This window comes from Colobus angolensis, unplaced genomic scaffold (genome assembly GCF_000951035.1).
Source record: "Colobus angolensis palliatus isolate OR3802 unplaced genomic scaffold, Cang.pa_1.0 Scaffold136, whole genome shotgun sequence".
Lineage (NCBI taxonomy): Eukaryota > Metazoa > Chordata > Mammalia > Primates > Cercopithecidae > Colobus > Colobus angolensis.
Window position 1 is genome coordinate 5,038,435 of NW_012114444.1, and position 17,877 is coordinate 5,056,311.

Consider the following 17,877-nt stretch of genomic DNA (forward strand, 5'->3'; position numbering starts at 1 on the left):
GCCGGTTCCCCGCGCTGTAAACAGGCAGCAGCGCTGGAGCCGCTGTGGGGCGGCGGGCGAGTCGCTTGGCCTCTCTGAGCCTCAGTGGTCTGGTGTGTAAAATGGGCTGGGGCTGAAGTGGGATGGGCCGAGACTGAGCGGGGCCTGGCGCTCCCTAAATTGGAGACTCCTTGGCTGCCTTTAATGTAAGGGCGGTGGGAGGCAGGAACCACTGCTGCCTTTCGAGCAAACCCCATATATTTACGTTTTTTGCTATGAAACAAAACATTCGTTTTTAGCTTAATGAGTGCTGCTTGGGGGACACCTTTGTAACCACCAACCAGTTCCAGAACTAGAACTGTGCCGGCCCTGTCCCCTGACCCTCCCAGCGCTCTCTCACAAAACGCCCTGTCCACCCACCAGCACCTGGGCATGCAGGGGTGGGGGTGACTCTCCGGAGGCCTCAGCAGCCTCTACTGACTTTGGGGTTTTTGCAGCCACAGCCCTGCCCTTGAGGCAGGATCCTGGCCTGAGATGGACTCAGGGTCCCCATCAGCACCCACACAGTCAGGTCCGCCCAGCAGAGTTCCCGGTAAACCTCCTCCTGACACTCAGGTCCTCAGAGCCCCAAAGGAACACCACTCCCCTCCTCCACTACTGAAGGCTTTCAAAGTGCACTCTCCTAAGAGACTAGGAACCCCGTTCCATCCTCCAGCGGCTCCCCCAGCAGGTGCAGTCAGTGGGCCACACAGCTGCCAGTGCAGTGCTGGGACTGGGATGTAGCCAGGCCTCCCAGCCACCTGCCTCCTCCCTGGCAGCCTGCCTGCTTCTCGCATCTCCCGCCCAGACTTCTCAGCCTCATCTTCAGAACTGTTCAGGGTAGTAACAGTCAGCAGCCAGCACCCAGTGGCACTGCTCTAAGCATACATTCCCTGAACCTTGAGAAAACTCACTGAGGAGGGCGCTGTTACTGTGCCCACTTTACGGATGAGAAAAGGCAAGCTCCGTGAAAGCTGGGACTTAGTCCACCGCTCCAGTCCCCCTCCTACTTCACCCTGTTTGCTCCTCCATCAGCTCCTGGAGAGAGGCACTATCATCAGACCCTCCTTTCTAGAGGAGGACACTGAGGCTCAGAGAAGTGAAGTTACCTGCCTAGAAAGTGAGAAAGGTGCAGCGTCCAGATTCAACGCCTGGCCAGTGTTGCAGTGCTTCCTTGCTCTGTGCCCAGCTCATTGGTTTGCCCTGGTGAATTACTACCCAACCTTCAAGACCTGGCTTAAGTGTTTGTCTCTTTTCTGAAGACTTTAATCCTTCAGCCTCCCTGCCTGTCTTCCCCAGGCCTTTGGATCTCCCTTCCGCAGGCTCCCAGCACTATGTGCACACTCTACTGGGCATGTGCCACATCCCATTGAGATTATTTGTCCACCCATCTGCCCTGCCCTCCCTGGGCTGGAATGTGAGCGAACAGGCATTGGCCCTGGTCACTCGGGGACCATGTGTTTTGCAGCCTTTGTCCCACTCTGCTAGGAATAGCATTTCCATTTCCTGCTGGAAGCCTCCTTCCCCAGTCTGTGGACCCAGGGCCCTTCCCTAATTCCAGGGGAGGGCTCATGACCTAGTCCAACCAACCAGCATAGATCATCCACCTGACCTCAGAGACTGGACCAGAAAAGTTGGTTCACAGAGGCACACATTTGGGACTTTGCTGGACTGGGAGAGAGAAGCGCATGTTATCCACTAGTCCTGAGAAGGACCGTCTGAACATCCAGGGCCATTACATGGCTCAGAATCAAAACAACACAGAAGAGGGAGGAGCCTGGACAGGGATGTATCAGGGGCTACTGGCATTGTCCATGTGAACAGCTGGTTCCAGCTGTGCCTGAAGGCAGCCCTATGGAGGACTGGAATTTTCAGTCCCACCCTCCTTGCGATTTCCTTTTCTCCCTAGCCTTGGTGGGGAAGAGGTCACTGAAGGAGAGAGTTAGGAAACGGAAATGTTAGCATGAAGGTAAATCCAAGGTGTGCTAGGAAAGGTCTCTCTCTTTCTCCTGGCCCTGCCGCCTGTCCACAGGCCAGAGCCTTCATGGCCCCTGATCTGTTTGCACATGGACCTAATGGTGACCTACAGAGCGGGGCTTCACATGGCAGGTCTACACAGCCCTCTCAAGCACACACTGCCAAGAAGGACGCTGACTAGCCCTGTCTGAGAGCAGCAGACACTGTTGGCCTCCTTAGGTGTGGCCTAGGTTGGGGTCCCTGGACCCTTTGAACTCTGAGCAGGTTTCTTGAGAAGGGGATGCAGAGGGGAAAATGAAGGCTCATCATTCATACTCACTGAACGCTTGTGACACGCCAGGCCCTGCACTATCCACTCCATCTGCGTTATCCCAGTTCATCTTCACAAAAATCTAAAGACAGTATTATTCATGATCCCCGTTTACAATAAGAAAACTGAAGCTCTCAGAGGCTCCCTGAGGCCCTGCTGCTAATATTAGGACAAGCCAAGCTCCAGGCCTAGAAACTGGACTCCAGGACCTGTGCGCTTTGCCAGAGCCGTATCACCCCTGGGTGCTTCTAGGGCAGAGGACAGGCTGGCGAGGCCCAGCCCCTGCAAGGAATCCAGGAGGGCTGAAGGCCACCCCATCAGCTGCTCCCTTGGGCCAAGCAGGACCCTCGGGGCCAGCCCTATGGGTAACATCCCTTCTTTGTGAGGACCCTCCACGGTGTCCTGGATGTCCAGGGGTTGATCTGGGCTGTGGGAATACAGGCCAGCAGGAGCCCTGCTGAGAGGCTCCCCCTCGGCTGTAGGGCTGAAGTCTAGGACACAGCAAGGGCCATGAGGGACAAGGGGTATTGGTCTTTCCTGCAGCCACGTGCAATGGGGCATCTACTTGGCTAAGCCACCTAGCCCCATGTTTGAGCCCCACTCACTCCAGGGACTCTTTTACTTCCAATGGGCTGAAATCGAAGTCCTTCTGGCTGGAGCAGAAAAGGCACCCCTGGGCCCCTGGAGAGACCAGGAGGAGGGGTGGTGACAGACATGGCTGAATCCAAGAGTTCTACTACCAAAGCTTCAAAGGACCACCTCCTTCCTTGGAGCTCCAGAGAAAGCCCCAAGCCAAGTGTGCTTGGACCTCCTCATAGCAGCTCTCCCCAACTCTGAACTGGTCCTCATCACTCAGGGATGGGAGCTTTGGCTTAGCCAGGCTGGTGGCACCGGGGAGGATGGAAGTGGGGTAGGATCAGGTCACCTGAACCTCCTCTGCTGAGGCTTGGGGAGAGGAGGTTCTCCAAAAGCAGCTGTGGTGCAGCCACCTAGAGACAGGGAGAGCTTGGGGCAGAGCAGACACCAGGCTCTCCACGACACTGCACTTCCAGGCCAGGCCAGCTCCTCATGCAGAGCCCAAGTCGGGGGAAATGGCCAGAATGACTGCGATGACAGCCGCCTGGGCAGGCACAGGGTCCCAGGCTCAGAAGGGCCCAGGCTTGGTTTCCTGCCGTACCGCCACCACCTCACAGCTCTTCGTAACTTTTGAATAAGGGAACTGTACTTTCATTTCCATTAGACCCCTGGCAAATTCCGTAGCAGGTCACGGCTGTGAGTGACCTCCCTGGGCACACACACCAACCCAACAGCAGTGACTTGCCAAGTTCACTGTTTCTGTCTATGCTGGGAGTTCCTTCAGCATCCTTATGGCCCGCAGGAACCAGCTGGGATACCTTCACAACATTTTCCCTGCAGGCATGGAGTAACGACTAGGGGTGATTTCCTGTAAGCCTGTGAAACCCGGTTGCCCTGCAACTTGTGGACAAGTAAGACTTGAGTTCATGAAACCCAGTGTATGTGTATATGATACAGACCTCTGTGTGTACAACATCACAGCTCGGGATGGCCCAAAGCTTTCTTTCTCAGTGCTGGTTGGCAGTGCACCTGAGCTCCACAGGGTCACTAGGCTGCCTCAAGGATCAGTAAGAGTGCTGCCATTGATTGGCAATGTCTGATAATGGCAAGGGCCGGCAGAGTGGGGCATGTGTGCTACAGAGTAACCAATCTTTCTGCTGTCTGGGAGGAAATGAGGACTCTGCTCATAAGTGCTAAAACACTTAAAGAACATGTTGGGGTAAAGGCTGGCTATCACTGAGGGCAGAGACTGTGTGTAATCACCATTGGAAATCCCCAGTACCACACAGGCTTTGGTTCATGGTAGATGCTCAAATAATTAATAAAGAAAGATCTAAAATGCACCACGAAGATGAGATTTTACGGTGAGATGATGAAAATGGTTTGGAACAGGTAGAAGCAGTGGGCGCACAACATTGTGAATATCCTAAATGCCACTGAATTGTTCACTTTAAAAGGGCTAATTTGGTATTACACAAATATCACCACTTCAAATAATTTTTTTTTAAGGAAAGGGTGACTCATGCCTATAATCCTAGCTGCTCAGGAGGCTGAGGTAGGAGGTTCACTTGAAGCCAGGAGTTCAAGACCAGCCTGGGCAACATAGAGAGACCTCATCTCTACAAAAAATGCAAAAAGTAATTGGGTTTGGTGGCACAAGCCTGTGGTCCCAGCTACTCAGGAGGATCGCTTGAGCCCAGGAGTTTGAGGCTGCAGTGAGCCATGACATGCCACTGCACTCCAGCCTGGGCAACAGAGTAAAACCCCATCACTAAAAATCATAAACACATAATTTTTTAAAAAAAGTAAATAAATGAAATCCTTCCTTTAAAAAAAAGCCACTGTAAGTTACTCAGAGTGACTGGAATGATCCCATCTTCTTCATCATAATCACTCCAGTACAGTACAGTACAGTCTTTTCTTTTATCATAAAAATCCGTAACACGTTTGCATTCTCTCCATACCCACACCTTTTCCCTCCAAATCTTCCAGCGGCACTCACCGTAGAGGAGAAGACACTCAGCCCCTCTAGCAGCCCCTGGGCTGCACCCTGGGGGCCCCAGGACACAAGCCGCCCAGAGCTGGACCTGACCCCAGAAGAATTCTCCGTGAGCGGCCTGCTTCCCCTCACCCCAGGCTCCATCCCGCGTCTCTGCTCTTGTTCCTTTCTCCCTGCATCATCCCCGTCTCTCTGGGTCCCCGAGGCCCCAGCTGCTGCTGAATTTTGTGAATCACTCTAAACTGCCTCAAATCCTCTTTGAGTCACGTGTAGGATATCCAGGCGCGACGGCTGTTATTTCTGGGGCAGGCGCTGTGGGCTGTGGGCTGGGCTTATCCTGGCAGCGTTTCCACCCTGCCTCAGGGACCCCTAACCCTGGGCTTCTCAGCATCTTGTAGAAGGGAACACAGGTCCATGGTCCCCCGGGCTGGAGGAGACGCCTTGCAAGGCCAGACCCTCTGCTGAGCTCTGCCTCCAGCTGTAGGATTCTCAACCGCTCTATCCTTCATCAGCGTGCCGACTGAGGTTAGGAGTCTGAGCGATCCACTTCCCCCTGGGAAGCCCGGGGTGGGTTTCTGGATTAGCTCTGCCGGCAGCACTGGGGAGAAACGGGCAGAAGAAACCTTGGGTATTTATTTCCCGGAATCTGCAACCCAGGGAGGATCCAGGCGCCCCCTAGTGGCCACTAGGACGCGTGCAGGCGAGCCTGCCCAACTCGCCCCAGTTCTGGTGGGCGGGAGGTGCCCCTGCTAGGGGTTCTCTGATGTTGAGGCTGTGGTGAAAGGAGCCTGCCGCGGAGGGGATGCAGGTGCTGGATCCCTTTGAGGTTTCTAAAATTCATTCAGTGTTTCATTCTAGTCAACATGTGTCTATATTCTTTTCATACACATCAGTTTCTCACCAAATATTTAAATAAAAATTCAACGCTCTGGAAGATGCATGGTGTGCAACCAGGGGCTTCAAGGGCCACTTCCGAGCACCCCGGGTACCCACCCTGCAGCAAGGCCCAGAGCCTCCTGTGAAGAGCTGTGGCCTGTGCCGGGCAGGACTCTGCTCTGTCCCCTCTCTGGTCCTGTCCCAATTCCCCGTCCTTGCCCTGATGCCTCTCATTTCTCTGACAGTCCTCTGCTGAATTCAGGTGTGGGTGTAAGCTGCTTTGAGCCCTCTTTGACACATTGTGGGACTATCTATAAATTGTTAAAAACAAATCGTCAGCATGTAAAATGGTGCAGCTGCCATAGGAAACAGTCTAGCAATTCCTCAGAAAGTTAAACATCAAGTCTCCATATGACCAAGCAATTCCAGTTCCAGGTATGTACCCACGAGAAATGGAAACATTTTTCCCCAGAAAAGCAAATACATTGCTGTTCGTAGCAGCATTCACCATAATGGTCAAAAAGTGGAAGCAACTCAAATATCTGTCAACTGATGAAAAAGTCAGAGGTAGGACCATAGTCCCTCAGTATCCATGGGGGATTGATTACAGAACCCCCAGGGATACCAAAATTCACAGATGCTCAATTTCTTTATATGAAATAGTGTACTATTTGCTTATAAGCTATATACATTCTCTTGTATTCATTAAATCAGGGATATCCAATCTTTTGGCTTCCCTGAACCACATTGGAAGAAGAATTGTCTTGGGCCACACATAAAATACACTAATGATAGCTGATGAGCTAAAAAGAAATTAAAAAAGAAAACTCTCATAATGTTTTAAGGAAGTTTATGAATTTGTGTTGGGCTGCATTCAAAGCTGTCCTGGGTCACACGCGGCCCACGGTCTGCCCTTTGGACAGGTTTGCTTTAAATCATCTCTAGATTACTCATAATACCTGATACAATGTAAATGCCATGTAAATAGTCATTATGCTGTATTGTTCATAAAATAATGACAAGAAAAAGTCTGTACATGTTCAGTACAGACACTCCATCCTTTTCTTTCCAAAATATTTTCAATCTGCAGTTGGTTGAATCCACGGATGTGGAATCTGTGAATTTGGAGGGCCAGATGTATACCCATACAATGGAATATTATTTGACAATGAAAAGGAATGAGGTACTGATCCACACTACAACACAGATGAACCTTGGAAAGATTGTGCTAAGTGAAAAAACCAATCATAAAAGTCTACATCACGTATGACTCCACTTACATGAAATGTGCAGAAAGGGCCAAAGAAACATAAAGTAGCTTAATGGTTGCCAAGGCCTGGGGAAGGGGAAGATGGGGAGTAACTGCTTAATGGGTTTCTTTATGGGGTGGTGAAAATGCTGTGGAATCAGATAGTAATGATAGTTACACAGCCTTGTGAATATACTAAAAACCACTGAATTGTACACTTTAAAATGGTGAATTTAGACTACGTAAATTATATCTCAATTTAAAAAAAAAAAATCATCAATACAGCCACCTGGTTGAAGGTCTACCATGTGCCAGACGCTTAGAAGAAATCTGTCAACGCTCCCCACCCCAGCCAGCAACCTGGCAGTTTTACAAGAAGAACACTGAGTCAAGAACATTGAACATTTTACAAGAAGAACACTGAGTCAAGAAAGCTGCAGTGTTTGGTTTGGGAACAGGCTCCACACCTTACAACTTGTGTGGGAAGGAGGCAGGGATGGGATAAGGAAAGAAACAGGAGGTCATGGGGCCTCAGAAGCCAATACTGTGGACAACCAGGTCCCTTATAACTGATACAGCAAGATAAGGGTGCTTGCTGGAATCTGCCCATCATCCATCCATCATCCATTTCCCTTCCATTATCCATCCATCCAGCATCCTTCCAGCTATCATCCATTCATCCTTGATCTATCCATCCTCAATCCATCATCCATCCATCCACTTACCCACCCATCTACTCATCCATCCGTCTTCCATCCAACCATCATCCATTCATCCCTCATCCATCCATCCTCCATCCATCCATCCATCCATCCATCCATCCATCCATCCATCCACCTGTCCATCCATTCTCTCTCTCTCTTTTTCTCTCCCCACTCCCCCTCTCTCTCCTGCTGCCTTTGTGTTTCCATCAGCTTTGGTTTCTCTTTCTGACTCTCTCTGTTCTCTCCTCTCTCTGTTTCTGTTCCAGTTTCTCCCTCAGTGTGTCCCTCTTGCTCTCCCCACTGCAGCTGCAGTGGTCAGAGGGTGCTTCCCCACCCCATGAATGGAGTCTTTCATGGCAAAGTGCAGGTGGATGAAATGGTCCAAGTAGTGCAGTGCTTCTCTCATGGCCTTTCTTCCCCTGTTTTACCTGGACACCTTTCCTTCGATTTGCTTCCCCACTTTATCTGCCACTGACAAGGAGGCTGTACAGGATTTGGGCTGAGCAGCAACAAAGGGGCAGGAATTCTTTCTGGGATTTCCCCAAATCTTGGAATTCAGTCCTTTCTACCGGACACCCTCTGCCTGTGCCACCCCCTGCCTGGACTGCCCATGGCTCCCTCCCCTGCCGATTCTTCCCCCAAATCTCCTTACACATCTGCTCCTCAGAAAGCCCCTCACAGCAGTCTGGGCCAATTATTCTCCCATGATTTCTGCATCACAGCTCCCACTGGGTGTCCTTCCGTGAGTTGAAACTGGTCTGTCCTTAGAACCCAAACATGCTTGTGACACTCCCGTTCCTCACACCTTCAAAGATTCTGGCCTCAGTTCCCCAGAAACAGAGCCTGAGGCCCAGGCCCAGGTGATCCTTTGGGGTTAGGGAGTGTGGGCCAGGAGCCAGAGGAAGGGAGGGAAGAGGCAGTCACCACTTCATGGCAAACCAGTTGCTGGATGTCAGGCACCCAGGAGGCTGAGGGTGCAGGATGAACACATCCTTCATCTCATCATCTGGGACACTCGCTGTTGATGACACCGAGGTGACAGGTATAGTCTGGGATTATCCCAGGCAAACTGAGACATGAGCGGCCCTGTGGATAGTGACTCCCTGAGGATGGCCCATCTGGAGGCGGGAAAGGAGGAAGATTTGATGGAAGAAGGCATCCTCCTGTCTCCTGTTGGATGAAGATTTACCCCAGTGGGCCCTGACTTCCCTGACTCCCCTCCACCTGGGCACAGAGCAGGGTCCACAGCAGTTCCTCCGGGATACCTGGGCAGCAGGGAGTAGCAAGGCACTTCAGGTGGGGGCTGAGCCCCCATAGAGCTCAAAGTCACAGCGGAGGCCAAGACGACAGGCATGAGGCAGAGAGGCTCCAAAAGCTCAGTGAGGAGCCATGGCAGGCCCCACCCACCTGCCCAGCCTCCGGCGTGCTGTGCCTTCCCCACAGATGCTGTATCCCTCCTCCCCCTCCCTGGGTCCTCTCATTCTGGAGCTTTCAACCCCACTCCCACTCCACACACACACACACACACACACACACTCACACTCACATGCACAGTCTCACTCTCACACATGCTCACACTCACACAGGCACAGTCTCACACACTCATACACACACACTCTCACACAGTCACACACTCACATGCACACACAAACACTCACTCTCACACTCACACACTCTCTCACACACACGCTGCACTGCAGCCACTGGCTTACCTGCCTCTGCCAGTAGACTCGGATCTTCAGGAAGACAGTGGCTGCCTCTCATCCCCACTGAGCCCCCGAGCCCAGCAGGGCACCTGGCACACAGCAGGCACTCAACTCTGTTTGTCAAATGAATGTTGACAGCCAAGTGGCCCTGGCGAGGCATTAATCCAAAGAAGCAGGACACAGAGATGAGATTGGGAAGGGAAGCTGTGGGGAGGGAATGGCAGAGAAGCAGAGACCCTGGAGAGCTGACCCAGTGATGAGGGCTGGGACCCCCGGCCCGGGCAGAGTGAGAGCAGTTAGGGCTCCGAGACCCTGCAGACAGGAGAGACTTGCCCGAGGGGCTCGGCGAGAAATCTGGGGCTTGGAGGCTCAGAGCTGCTGAGCCTCCTTTTGGGCCAGGACCCTTGCTTCACAGCCAGGAGAGGGTGCCCGGGACCCAAGTCCCCTGGGCCGGAAACACACATGGTTTACAGAGTACCTGCTGCACGCCGCCCCAGCCCAGCCCGGGATGTTTCTGCAGTGGGTGCCCATCGCTGACACCAGCCTGAGACCTGTCGCAAAAGATCACAGCTGAGGAATGAGTCCCGATAGCAAACGGGTCCCTCCTCTTAGGCAGGTTCCCGCCAAGGAACCACACTGCGCTGGGAGCGTGGAGAAGGTGCGATGGGTTGGTGAGTCTGGCCAGGGCAGGGCTGGCCAGAGTCACACCAGCCCCTGGTCCAGGCAGGGGGAGGACGCTGTTCGTTAGCATCGGGTTCATGGGTGGGTGGCAAACTTGTCCTGTAAAGACCACATAGCAAAGATTTCAGGTGTTGCAGGCCACGAGGCCTCTGCCCCTACAGGGCCAAAGCAGCCGCAGATAATATGTAAACAAATGGGCGTGGCTGTGTTCCAATAAAACTTCATAAGACAGGTGACTGGACTTGGCCCAGGGGTCACAGTTCTGGCCCCTGACCTAAAACACGACATCAGGCTTGTGTCAGTTCCATGGGAGCCAGGAGACAAAGGGCGGAGTCAAGTGGATCTGACGAATGCGTGTTGAGGGCCTAGGACAGTCAGTGCTGGGGTGCAGCAGGGAGGGGGGGACAGAGTCCCCGACAGTGGCAAAGACCTCATCACGTTCACCTCTTGACACTGACAGCAATACAACAGGGTATCACTGTTCTCTTCTACAATGTATGTTGCTCTTTAAATGGAATACGTGACTCACGGCATTGATCAGGTGTCCGTCTGTGGCTGCCAGGAAAGTTACAAGAGTTTGAGATGTCTCTGCCAGGGGCTCCTAGACTCAGGAGGAAGATGGAAGAAACTGCCCTCGGATGGACCACAGGGCAGCTTGAAGCAGTGGGAAGCAAAGATGGAATGTCTCAAATTTCTTGTGTCATCTTTTAAGGTCATGAGAGTGTTGCACTCTGCCCTCTTTGTATTGATCTTTAAACAACCCAAGTTCAAAAATGATCACTTCCCCTGCTGAGCAGCTGTGTACCTCAGGGATGGTCAGCATGGCCAGTGTGACCGATGGCAGCCCACCAAGCCAGGGCCCGCCATGCTTGGACTCCTGTGACGGGACCCACTTTGGAACAGGGACAGTCGTCAGCCCTGGGACCGCACATCCCAGTTCGCTGGGACAGCCCCTTTGCCTGCTTGCTGTACAGGGATGATTCTTCATCACATTCCTTTCCCTTTCTAAAGTGTCCTGGTTTGGGTGATCAAGTCTCCCTGGGTGTAAGTGAATGGCTAACAGCAAATCGCCAAGGGAAGGTCTTAGTCATTCAGAGCCTCTTTCCACCCTGCACATGTGCCCAGCACTGAGCTGGACACAGGACCACAGCCCAACACCAACCTCACATAGATCCTACGGGGGGATGCTGCCCATGGAGGAGGGCGGGAGGCTCCATCAGTCACCAGCCTGGCCCGGCCCCATGGCATGGAACGTGGACAGTCACGTGACAGGCGGCCCTTGCTGGGCGAGCAGGTTTCTCTCATTTGTTGCCTCTCCTTGTCCATCTCTCTGTCTTTAAGTCGCTACCTCTTGCTTTGTCTCTCTGTAAGTATCTGTGCATCTCCAAACTTCGCTCCATATTTCCTCTCCTCTCTCTCCCTCTCTCTCTGCAGATCTCTGCATCTCTCTAGACTTTGTTCCATACATCTGTGTCTCTGTGTCTGTGTGTCTCTCTCTGGACTTTGCTCCATATCTCACTGTCTCTGTGTCTCCCTCTCTCTATGTCTCTGTCTCTCTGGACTTTGCTCCATATCTCTCTGCCTCTGTGTCTCTGTCCCTCTGAATGTCTCTGACTCTCTCTCTGTCTCTCTTTGGACTTTGTTCCATATGTCTCTGTCTCTGTGTCTCCAGCTCTCTCTGTATGTCTCTGTCTCTCTGGATTTTGTTCCATATCTGTCTGTCCCCGTGTCTCTGTCTCTCTGGACCTCGTTCTATATCTCTCTGTCCCTATGTCTCAGTCCCTCGGAATGTCTGAGTCTCTGTATCTTTGTCCCCTGCATGTCTCTGTCTGCATCTTTGCAGACTTTGTTCTTTGTTTCTGTTTCTGTTTCTGTCTGTCTGTCTCAGCCTGTCCGTCTGTCTCTGTCTCTCTGCCTCTGTCTCTCTGCCTCTGTCTCTGTCTCTCTGTCTCAGCCTGTTTGTCTCTCTCTCTGTCTGCCTTAGCCTCTCTGTCTCCTCTGTCTCTGTCTCTCCGTCTGTCTCTGTCTCGCCGTCTGTCTCTGTCTCTCTGGCATGTCAGATCATGCTCTATATTCTCTGTGTCTCGCTGCATCCCCCTCCCTGTCTGCCCTTTTCTCTCCATGGCCGCAGTAAGAGGCCGTGATTCCACATGCTGCATCAGGGCAGGCAGGGAATGCTGGCTCTGCCCTTGGCCTGGGGGCAGATGCCGCTTTCCCCCCACACCCAGGATGTTCCTTGGATTCACCCTCTTCATCTGAGTGGTGGTTGAAGTCCAGAGCTGTGAGCCTGGGCAGAGGACAGAGAGAAGGAGGCATCTGCATTTTCTCTTGGTACCATGGACCCTGTCTGGGCCCAGCCCAGCTCTCCAGCTGCCTGGGACCAGGGAACTCAAGCACACCCTGACTCCAACCATCTCCTCAATGGGTGGATCAGCTCCCTGTTGGGTCTGCAGATAGGTCATAGTGTGAGCTTGTCATTTTTCATCAAATTATTTGTGAAGACATAGACTGAAACTCTGCCTCCCCCATCCATGTCACTCCTGGGGTCGTCATCTGAGTGGGGTGAAGTCGTCCCAGGTTCTGAAGACCTTGGTGGATCTCAGCATGTGTGTGAATCTTCCAGTCTATTCCATTCTCCATCCTTTATGATTCTGCTAATGTGAAATCTTTTTAAAAGGTAAAATGATGAGTTTCAAACATATATAAGATGAACATGTGTCAAAGATTTTTTTTTTTGTACTCACTAACTAATGAGGAATCCAGTAAGGTGTTAAAAACCAGCTCAAAGGAGAATCCAAAGGGCAGCCAATCAGGAGTGCTAACATGAATTCTCTCTGTGAAGGTGCAAAATGGGCTTCCGGAGAAGGACCCATTGTACCTCCACCAGCCGAGACTCATCCGCCTTCCTATGGACCCAGGACAATTTGCACTCCCTCCATTTCTACAATGTACAGAGCTGCAAAATAGTTCAGATACGGTGAAAGGCATGGAAACGCCACAGAATCAGATAACCCAGATGCGGGAGTAGAACCCTAGTTTTCCGCTGAAATCATACCCGGTAAGTCTTCCACAGCTTTTCCTAACAGCTTTAACATTTAAAAAACCTGATTTCTTTCATTCCTTATCCTCACAGATGCTCTCTTTCATTCCAGGGCCTCCTGGACCTGCAGAATCCTTGCTTTTGAGAGCAGCCATATAACAGAAGGGACAGCTTCCGCATGGCCAAGTTCACCTTCGCCCTCAGCCTCTGCAGACATCGCTAATCAACCAGAGCCTGGGTCCCAGTGAGCACTGATGCTGGGTTACAATATTGATGCTGCCATCAATATCGATGGCAATATTGATGGGGGCTTCCTGTGATGGGGGAGCCAAGATGGGGGCTTCCCCTGGCTTGAAGGGTGGTCAGCACCCTGTCCCACTCATCTGCTTTCTATGGTCTGTCCCACCCTGGGTTTCCCCTTCCTTCGCCTCCTCCTTCATCTCTCCTCCTCCTCTTCATCTTCTTCTGGTTTACCTTTTTAAAATGTGGTGAAATGCACATAAAATTTACCATCTTAACCATTTTTAGGAATATAGTTCAGCAGTGGTAAGAATATTTACATCATGCAACCATCACCACCATCATTTCCAGAACTCTCTTCCTCTTGCAAAATGGAAACTCTACCCACCATTCTCCCTCCTCCCAGCCCCTGGCCACCACCCTGGAACTTCCTGTCTCTATGATAATTGGACTATGCGAGGGACTTCTTATGAGTGGAATCATACAGTACTTGTCCTTTCGTGTCTGGCTTATTTTACTTAGTGTAATGTTCTCAAGTTTCACCCACAGTGTGGCCTGTGTCACAATGCCCTTCCGTTTTAAAGCTGAATGGTATTCCGTTGTGTGTACAGGCCACATTTTCTCTGTCTATCCATCCATAGACTCTTGGGTTGCCTCCACCATTGGGCTGTTGTGAGTAATGCTGCTATGAACATGTGTGTACAAATGCCTATTGGAGTCTCTGCCTTCAGTTCTTTCAGGTATGGACCCAGAGGCAGAATTGCTGGAGCCTATGGTAATTCTATTTCTAGTTATTTTGAGGATGCACTATAACATTTTTCATAGCGACAGCACAATTTTACATTCCCACCAACAGTGCACAAGGGTTCCAATTTCTCCACATCCTCACTAGCACTTATTTTGTTCTGTCTTGTTTTTATCATAGCCATCCTAATGGGTGTGAGGTGGTTATGTTTTTAAATTTTTTTTTCTTTTCTGAAATTTTTTGTGGTAAAATTTATACAACATAAAATGTGCTATTTTAACCATTTTAAGAGTACAATGCAGTGGCATTAAGTACATTTCCATTGTTGTGCAACCATCCCCACTATCCACCTCCAGAACTTTTTCATCAGCCCTTCATCATTAAGCAATAACTCCTTGTTCCCACTTGCCTGGCCCCCGGAACCTCTCTTCCACTTTCTATCATCTACCGCCTGTAGTTGCTACTGCTGGAGATGCTGGTTTCCCCACAGCATCCTGGGGTTTCTGATGGACAAGTGCTGAGTAGCAGCTATGGTGATTCCCGTCCCTGGACTGCAGCATGGGTGCTAGAGGTAAACGATGCCAGTGGGAACCTCCTGGCACTGCCTTTTCTTGCTTGAGGCAGAGGTGAGACAATTTCAGCCTGGGGGACAATTTCTGAGCTGTCTCCTAGAGTCTCCTCCTCCAGCCCTTCCAGTACTGCTGTGAGCACCTAAGCCCCTGTAGTAAATTCCATTCTGTGCAGAACTGGGACATGGTTTCTATTTCTTGCAAGTGAATCTTGCTTGACACCGTCGATTCTGTTTGGGATGAACAGTTTTGGTGAGTCATGTCTGCCAGGATGGCACCATCCCTATTGCAAACCTGCCTCAAGGCTCACTAGGACCCAGGCTCTGATTGATTAGTGATGTCTGCAAAGGCTGAGGGCAAAGGCGAACTTGGCCGTACCGGAACTGCCTCTTCTGTTACATGGCAGTCCTCAAGAGCATGGATTCCGCAGGCAGACTTCTTGGTTCAAATCCTAGCTCTGCTTCTGACAAGTTGTGCAACTGCAGTTCAGCCACTTAACCTCTTTGAACCTCGGATTTCCTGGCTATAAAATGAGCATACTTGAAAGAGATGAGGCATGTGTACTGGCTCCAGGGCACCGTGTCCTCATGCCCTTTCTTGTCTCCCCTGTTCTGTTCTGGATGGCAAGGGGGCAGCGCTGCCTTTCCTGCATCAGCTGCTCCTGAAGGCCCTGGCAGGAGGCTGGGATGTTTCCCCACAACCCTTGTTCTGCCCTACATAGCATCTTCAGCAGTGCAGGAAGCAGCCTCCATCCAGTGACCTGGCCCCAGGTTCCCATCACCCTACCTCCACCCTCTGTCCCTCCAGCCGAGGTGTGGCAGCTTGCTGCTCCTCTGAGTCCCTGGGTTTGGCTCATAGCCATACCACCCCCACTAGCCAGTCCCCTGCCTTAAATGCCCTGTGGGGTAAACACTTGGCCCAGGTGCTGTTTCCTGATGGATACCACAGGCCAATCCGATAGCCCCATGCCTGACACATGGCGAAAGCTCACAAAATGGCAGCCTTTGTCATTATGGAGCAAGCAGCCCACTGCTGGGCCAGGATTTGCTGGGCCAGGGGGTCTCAAGACTGGGACCTACGTAGCCACGCAGCAGGGATATTTGTATGGGTTTTTAAAAGGACACAGAATTGAGAGTAGCTGAAGAGGAAGGAGGGGAAGAAGAAAGACACTAAGGAGGAGAAAGGCAATAACATTTATCGGAAAAGAAACGACAACACAATAGTAGCATGTGAATTACTTGTACTGCTCTGAAAAGACGTTTTTCTTTTTCATGGTGGGGAAGCTGTGAATTGTGAAGTCTGTAAGCCTCCCTCTAGTGGCCACCCCAAGTGTTTCAACTGAGAATCTCAGATATTCCCCAGCGAAGAGAACTACAGACGCCTGGGATACAGGTGAAGAGTGTGATAAAACTATTTTATAAATTGCTTTATATTTTAAATTTTACTTTAATTTCATATATTCATCCAAAATATAACCATATTTTTAAAAGTATAAAACACCATTTTGTTTCACTCTCTACAGGAATAAACGCCCCGTGTTGCTCCTGAGCCCCTCAGGGGCCCTTTGGTGACGCTCTGGAGTCTGGCCAGGAGGTTCTGAGAGCGCAGTTCCTGGCCCTTCTCTGAGGAAGTGGAGAGGACTTCATTGTGTACGGTCACCAGGTAAGACACAGGGCACCCAGTGAAATCTGAACTTTAGGTACCTAATAATTTTTCAGTGTATATCCCATGCAAATATTTGGACTGACTTATACTAAAAAATGCTCATTCTTTATCTGAACTTCAAATTTAACTGGGTGCCCTATATTTTTATTTGCTACATATGGAAGCTTCATCATGTTGTGAGTCCTGGGGGGCCAATGCCACACCCCCGTCCTCTCTTTCCCTTCCGTGACCTCACCTTTCCCTCTCACCTAAAGTTTCTGCCGCTTTGCTGTGTTTTACCTGTCACTGAAAGGCACCTGCATTGCACCTTGGGAAACAAAGGGGTGGGGTCCGAACGAACCCACAGTGAGGGCGATGGCCGTGACGGCTCCTTGGGCCAACTCTAGCAAGGAGTTTCATGCTCAGGCCAACCCCAGGCCTCCCTAAGCCAAGGGGTCAAAGAGCTAAGGTCATGACCCAGCTTGGGGAAGGGAGGGAACAAGAGCCTCAGTGGATACGAAGCTCAGTTCACAAACCAGATATACAAGAAAAAGGACGTGGTTATCATGAATCAAGATTGCTTTTCTTCCAAGTCCCTTTCCTGCTGGGAGGGCCGAGACAGAATCCCACACATCCAGGTCATGTCTATTTGGAGTATTTGCAGAGCCGAGGCATCCAGGATGGCCCTTGCATCCTCCACCTCATCCAGTCTCCAAACTGCCTTCCAGGATGTACATGCCAGATACAAGGCTCTGCTGCTGCTTCCCATCCATCCCAAGCTTTGGGGAAAACAGCTGCTTCTGGGCCTTGGACTCTTGGTCCTGAGTGCCAACAGTCACACCATGCACCTTCCCCCCGGGGCTTAGGCCATCCCAGGGCTCTGCAAAGGAGCAGAGTGCAGCCCCCTTCCCCTGCACCACTGCACTCCTCCCACGGCAGGCCCCTTCTTTCTGAGGGCTGACCTGGTACAGGCTGGACCTGGGACAAGGGTCCAATAGAGGCCCGCATACCGGAGTCTACATGTTACTTTTAAATCTGACTCACACACAGCCAAATGCCATATGTTCTGTCCTCCTCCTTTGACCCACTTACCCTCCTGACAACCTGCCAGGCCACGCTGGCCTTTACAGTTCTCAGAAACCTCGCAGTTCCCTGCCAGGACATGGTGGCCCAGGCCAGCCCAGCCTTGTCCCTGCCCCACGCCCTTCCATATCCCATCCCGTGCATACCGCAGGGCTTTGTGCATATATCTGTGGACACTTCAGGCCATGGCTTCACTCTCTGCTCACATCCTTCCTGCAGCTAACAGCCGGCACACTTAAAAATGTAATCACAACACTTTGGGAGTAACAGAAAATGCTTGTTTCATATATGAGGAGAAAAAAGGAGGTGAGCATGTATTTATTCTGTGTATGGATATAAAAATGATGTTTGTAGGCCGGTTGCAGTGGCTCACACCTATAATCCTAGCACTTTTGGAGACCGAGGTGGGTAGATCACGAGGTGAAGAGATTGAGACCATCCTGGCTAACATGGTGAAACC